Source organism: Columba livia, chromosome 7 (assembly GCF_036013475.1).
Source record: "Columba livia isolate bColLiv1 breed racing homer chromosome 7, bColLiv1.pat.W.v2, whole genome shotgun sequence".
In the NCBI taxonomy this organism is placed as follows: domain Eukaryota; kingdom Metazoa; phylum Chordata; class Aves; order Columbiformes; family Columbidae; genus Columba; species Columba livia.
The window spans coordinates 39,456,114-39,463,416 of NC_088608.1; positions in this window are offsets into that span (position 1 = coordinate 39,456,114).

The following is a 7,303-nucleotide window of genomic DNA, read 5'->3' on the forward strand; positions in this document are numbered from 1 at the left end:
CCAATTAGCTCAGCAATAGCTACATTCCTTAGCTCCATTTACCTTTTACAATTTACAGATGTCAAAAAACCAGCATATTAAACATCAATCCATTATTCCATTTTCCTAGATCCAAATCAGTTCATACTCTAGCAACTTAAATACAACCTCATACAATACCAAGTTCACATCCATCATAGCATTTAGTTTTGGTTTGTTGTTGTTGTTTTGTTTGGTTGGTTGGGGTTTGTTGTTGTTTTGTTTTTCAAGGTGGTATTTTAGCAGCGGAACCAGTTCCTATTTTGTAATTATCTCCCCAAAGAAAATTCTTTGGGTACCAAATATATATATATATATATATATATATATATGTGTGTGCAAACTAAAATACTCAGCTCAGATATGAAAACCAAATACCAAGTTCCAATATGCAGTTGGATCATAGTTACACTTATTCAAGACAATATCTCAATTTTAATGTTGCACCTTTGAATTGCTTACTGCTCAGCCAGTGATTTCTTGTAGAGATTTATTATGTCATGCTCTTCTTGCTTTAAAAATGACATTAATTGCAACAGAGTATTACACTTCAAGGTTCTATCCTCCGGCCATTTTTCCCATTTATTTAACTTATACAGCAGCCTCCACTGATTTCAATATTTGACAAAATCCTCTTTCCTCATTCCAAGTGTTTTCCTATGTTCTAAAACACCTCCCAATGCTGATTTCTTAGGACCACGACTGAAAACACTCATTTCCGACCCCATCTCATAAGTAAAAAACCGTGAGAAGAGGGAGGGAGGGGGGAAGCACAGGGCTGCTTGCAGTGCGAGTGGGGAGAAGGTTTTACGGTGTACTTACGCAATCAATACCACAACTCTAACAACAACCAGTAAAACAATTAACTCACATTCCTGACAAGCTGCTTGATTTTCAGAGACGCAATACACAGGAGCACGTAATATGTACTGTACAACTCACAGATAACATGTTGATGGCAAACATTAGCATTCTCTGCTGCTAATTTCAACACCAGTGCTTCCTTAGCTTCTAAGTTTTCAACCTGCTTATTGATGGCTTCTTGAAGATGGTCAATAAATTGCATGTAATTCTCATTGGGACCCTGATTAATAGTTGTAAACGATTTGGCTGCTTTGTTGGTTTCAGGCACCTCTACCATAGCTTGATATGTGAGGTCTGCTGACTGCCTCAGGATTTCAGAAACTAATTTAATTTTCTTTTCTAATTGTGGTGTGCCAATTAGTGTCTCTTCCAAGAGTTGGGGGATACCCGTCCCTTTCAACGAGTCCCCATCATTCCATCCTAAATGATCTATAGCTGTTGTGTTGCACAGGTCTAATTTTGCTTGAGTCTTTCATAGTTTTTATCTGATCTCAGGGCAACATGTACACATACTCCTTTTCCTTTTAACTTTTCAAGAAAATGCTGCGATCCCTCATCCGAGTCATCAGATAACATGGACTTGAATGGTGCTGGAGAGCCATTAGTAACAGGATGGTTTGGAACAGTGCACATTTTTGTGGTGGGTTTTCTTTTGTTTTGGGTAGTGCTTTGCCCCATAGTAACGTCCTTCGTAAAGTCAATTCCAGAAAGCTAATACCCGGTTTCTTCAGAAGCAATTTCCATGTAGATAATATAGTACCCTCTTCTTTAGGTTCCGCCTCCCCTGTTCCCGGTAGCTCACCAACTCTTGGCGTGGTGTCTTTTCAAGGATCCGGATCTTCGGCAGTTCTGTCAGCTGTACCGCGCTCCATCTCCACAGCTCGTCTTCGGCTGTCACAGCTTCACCGCTGTCTCCTCTTTGTGTGAGATCCTTCATGCAGGATCATGTCGGGGTCACCAGATGTTGTGGTTGAGATGGACAAATGACATAGACCAAGTTCTTCCAGGATGAAAATAGTAGATGCCATTTATTGCCACAAGTGCATTTTTATACAGTTTTACCAATTCATGTGTCTCTTCACTATTGGTTACAAGTTACAGCAGTAACATCTCATTGGCTATTTTTGCTATCATCAATGTTACTCTTTTACTCCCTTCTCTCTCACTGGTACATCCTTAACATATCCGAATACTCCTTTACTCCCATCTTTCTCATGGTTATGCCCGAAATCTTTTCACTTACAGCTCATTCAGGGATAGGGATTGGGAGGTTGCCATGTCATCATTTTCCTTCTCCTCTTCTCGTGATGGCTCTGCTTTTTTATCATCCCTTGATAAATGAGTCGACTTTCGCTTCCAAACTTTCTTCTTTTGTATAGGTGAGGCTGGTGCTGGCATGGGTTTGTCCTCTGGCCCATCTGCAGTGCCTGTCACTGAGGTGTGAGTAGCTGCAGTGCTTGTTGCTGGGGCTTGAGTAGCAGCAGTGCCCATCGTGGGGGTTGGAGTAGCCACAGTGATGGTTGTGTTGTTGTCAGATCCAGAGACCTTCTTTTCCCCTCAGGGGTACTGCACAGTGTTGATCAGAGCTCCACAGTCACGGGTCAGGCCCCAGCATGTTGCAGTGATCTGTGTCTCTCTGGGATTGCCAGGTGACAACACACCTTTTACAAATATTCTGCTAGTTTTCAGGATTCTGCACTTGTTCAGGGGTGCAGCTCCAAAGCACTGGAGGTGCCCACCATCCCAGGAATTTGCTGATGCTGTTCCACGTACCTTGCCACTCACAACTGTGCAGCCTCGGGGTGTTCTTAAATCACTTCCCACACTTCGGTAAAACCAAAAACAATACTCCCAAGAGACACCGATTGATGTATTTTAGCTACCAAGGATATTCAAGGTACTGATAAGTTATTGTAATGAAGGATGAAGCATCACAGATGAAGGTAGCAAAGGTGCTATTCTCTATTTTCTCCAGAAAAAAAAGCTTCTTAGACAAAGAAGAATAATTGACAGGAAGCTCAACATGAGCCAACAGTGTGCCCAGGTGGCCAAGAAGGCCAACGGTATCCTGTCCTGTATCAAAAACAGCGTGGTCAGCAGGACAAGGGCAGTGATCCTTCCCCTGTACTCTGCATTGGGGAGGCCACACCTGGAGTATTGTGTTCAGTTCTGGGCCCCTCAGTTCAGGAAAGAGATTGAAGTGCTGGAGCGGGTCCAGAGAAGAGCAACACGACTGGTGAAGGGACTTGAACATAAGACCTATGAGGAGAGGCTGAGGGAGCTGGGCTTGTTTAGTCTGGAGAAGAGGAGGCTTAGAGGTGAGCTCGGCACTCTCTAGAACTACCTGAAGGGCAGTTATAGCCAGGTGGGGATTGGTCTCTTCTCCCAGGCAGTCAGCAATAGGACAAGGGGGCATGGGCTTAAACTCTACCAGGGGAAATTTAGGCTGGATATTAGAAAGAAATTCTTTCCAGGGAGAGTGATCAGGCATTGGAATGGCCTGCCCAGGGAGGTGGTGGACTCGCCGTCCCTGGAGGTTTTTAAACTGAGATTGGACATGGCACTTAGTGCCCTGATCTAGTCAATGGGCTGGAGTTGACCAAGGGTTGGACTCGATGATCTCTGAGGTCTTTTCCAACCCAGTCGATTCTGTGATTCTGTGTAATTACTAACTGTCTCCACAAGATGGTGCTTGGAGTGCAGTAATAGCTTAAGTACGAAGTTCAAACACCAGATTAAGCTCAAGGTCAGCGTTCTAATAACCAATTTCCCAGGCAAAACACCACTAATCATTACAGAGCACAGCAAACTGCAGAAGTCAACACCAGTCTTTAATATATAAAGCAAAAGCAGGAGCATACTTCAGATCAAATAAAATAATGTAAAAACAGATGAATCAATACAGTGACCCACAACAACTAAGAGATGTAAGTCCCTTAATACACTCTAGTCAATCTGTTGTTATCTCAAATCCTTGTTGTACCATGCCATGCACCAAAAAGAACTGTTGTGGTTTAATGCAAGGTGTCACCTGGGATCACGCTTCCTCTCACTCACTCCACCTCCCCAAGTGGGATGGTGGAGAGAATTGCAAATGAAAAAAACCTCATGGATTGAGATAGAAACATTTTACTTGAACAGCAAAAGAAGAGAAAAATACAATAATAGTAGTAGTAGTGGAATATACAAAACAACTGATGCACAGTGCAATTGCTTAGTGCCTGCAACACCAATAGTTCACGTGTTCCCAAGCAGGAGTATTTGCCTCCTGGTCAACTCAAATTTATGTATGGAAAATGACATCATATGGTAAGGAATACCCTTTGGCCAGCTTGGGTCAGTTGCCCTGGCTTTGCTCCCTCCCAGATTCTTGTGCAACTGGTAGAGCATGGGAAGAACCAAAACTTCAGTGTATTATCAACATGCTTCTCATACCAAATCCAAAACACAGCTACCAGAAGGAAAATTAACTCTATCCCAGCCAAAACCAGGACAGTATCCACAAGTAAACAAGATCTCTGCTATCCCAGGGGAAGTTGTGGGGACCCAGCAAGAGCATGAGAAGGAGACTGGAGGATGATTAACATTTCCTTCAGTAAAAGATGGTTCAATGTGGGCAGTGAAAAACCCAACAAGTCCCAAAAAATTCTCTGAGCCCTCTCCATAGCTTCAGACCCCCAGGAAAGAGCTCAGTGACTGTATGGCCCATCCAGTTGCAGCTGCGTCCATCACTGAGCTGCACAGCCAGTGTGGAGTCACCCCATGGTCCTGCAGCCAACATGCTCTGCAGAACATCACTGCCGGGTTGGGGAGGAGCACAGGGAAGGGGCCAGGAGTACCAGGCCAGATCAGAGAGGGATGTGGGCAGATCCGACAGGAGCTGATCAGGGCTGGAAATTGCCTTGGAGAGAAAAATGCTGGTGTTCAGCTACTCCAAGTTAATATCCAGTGTTTTGGGTGCAGAACCAGAAGTCCTTGCTGTCCTGGTATTTCACCAGGACTGGAAATTGGCTGCAGAAGGATTGGTGTCCACCACTTGCCGTCTCTCAGTACATCATCCCTCCTGAAGGGTGGCATGGAAAGCAAGTCTAGGACCATGTGTCAGGGCTTGCACTGCAGAAACTGTTCACCCAGAAGCCACATCATTTTGCTCCGGTACTTCAGTCCTGGTGCTCAGCACATGTCCTTACGACAAACTTCCCACCCCACTTGTCATCCTTACTCCGAAATCACCACTAGACAAGTCTCCTGAGCTGGGCTGAGACAGAGAACTGGGTTCCGGTTGTGACCAGAGGAAGGACAAGGCCTGTCCTGGGTCTTCTGTAGGACTGGAAGCCTCTGTGGTCCCCACCAGAAAAGGCAGCATTGAGAGGAGAAAAACTGTAGACCATCCTCACGCCCATTGGAGGCCCTCAGGAAGAGTCTGTCAGTCCTAAAATCCAGCCCAGCTTGTTGCTGCATGAACAGCCAGGAGAAACTGCCCCAGGAACCTCATTCCAGACCCCATCTCCTCCATCCCATACAGACAGTGTTCTTCCCTTTGTCACTGAACGGTTCCAGGGACCCAAGAGACACCTGTGGGGTTGAGATGTTAGGTAGGGAGGGATATGTTGTGCTTCAGTGCTCCTCATGGTACCTCCTGCTGGGCTTTGTGCCACTGGTCACAACCCTCTGAGCCTGGGTGTTCAGCCATTTCTCAGTGATGCTAAACGAGAATATGGCCCTGAACACATTGGGCTGCACTGGGAGGAGCATGGCCACCCAGACAAGGACACTTATTGTTCTTCTTGACTCAGCACTGGTGTGGTCACATCTGGAGCGGTGTGTCCCAGTGTGAGGCTCAAGGAGCTGTCAGGTGGCCAGAGAAAGTCTGCCAAGATAGGGTTAAGGCTGGAGAGGCTGAAAGATCCTGGCTGATTTAGTTGGTGAAGTGGGCCTCTGGAGGTTTTCACTGGGCACTTATAGTCAGACCATGGAGCTCTGCCTGCAAACATGTGAAATCCTCTCAATAATTGGGAAAAAAATAAAAATAATTTAAAAAAAAAAGCTCTAAATGTGAATTAATTGTAGGAGAAGAAATATTGACATTTTCCTGGGCTTGCTTTACCAGAACTATGTCTATCATGCTGTGTGTTTATCTGCCTGATCTTCCAGGTTTTTCTACCTGTTCTTCAATACACCACGTTTGAACTCATCTCTTCAAAAGCCTGTCTGGAGACTGGCTCTTTGCATTGCTCTCCAGAAGATCTTCCTCCTCTTACACTTTGATCTCTCAGAGCCCTCTCACCCTGCTTGGATCTTCAGGGAGGTAAAGCTGAATTGTCTTTCAGCCATCTCTCTCATACCCCCTGTAGGCAACTCTTCAATGGTGCTGATGGACCTCTCTGGAAGTTGATTAAACAACCATACAGCTGTAAAGTGTATTTTATTGTTCATTAAGTTCTACTGTGTTTTTATTAGTTATTTTGTGGGTTTTTTTCCCACCAATTTGAAAACAATTCTGTGCCTGTCTATATCCAGTTCTCTAAAGGAAGAAGGTAGGAAAATTCGTGTAGAAAAGCTGTAACAATCAGATGCAGAAGCTTGGTGTAAAGGAAAGTGATGTAAATCCCAGGGGCCCAAGGAGCAACTGAGAGAGGTTGGAGAGGTGAGGAGCAAGGTTGTGCATCCTGTGTCCACTCCCTTTGGGTGCCCTCTTGCACCACAGCACTTCCCTTCCAGTGACATTTCTTCCTCCTGTACCCAGTCTCCACCTTCCAAGCTGCACTTTGTTGAATTCTTTTTTCTCTCTCCTCCTCCTTCCCACTATCAAGCATAGTTCTGGCATCTCAGAAACTGCCCTTGAATCAAAGAACCCAAGCCGTTAGGGTTCTTGTGGTTGAGAAGTCACCTGATCATGATCTTCTATATCCCATGGCTGCTGCTGGCCTTTCAGTTTCTCTGATCGACATGACCATGTGCTTGCTGCTGTCCGGTCATGTACTCAGGCAGAATGGACATGACAACCCGTCTCCAAGGCCTCTTCCTGGGTAGGGCCTGTGTGTTTTGGTAGAGGTGCTTTCCCAGCCATGTCCCTGCTGCTGGGCTGTCACCTACAGAGACAGAACTGACCCCACAGTCCCCTTCACAGCCACATGCCTCTTAGTGGATTAAGAGTTTCTGAGACACAACTAACCTCGTAATACCATACCCATCCATCCCCCTCCTTAGCGCCCAGGACCTGACCAAGACTAAGCATGCACTACACAGTCCTACACCTGCCCCTCTTTCCCAGAGGCTGCAGACATCCATCTTGTTTCCTCACCTTGCTCAAATTTGTCAACTTTATTTCTTGATAACAATGTGAGTGAAAAGCACTCTTCACAGGAATTCTGTGTTTATGTTGACACCTTTATATCTGCTCTTCTGCACTTGCAACAAG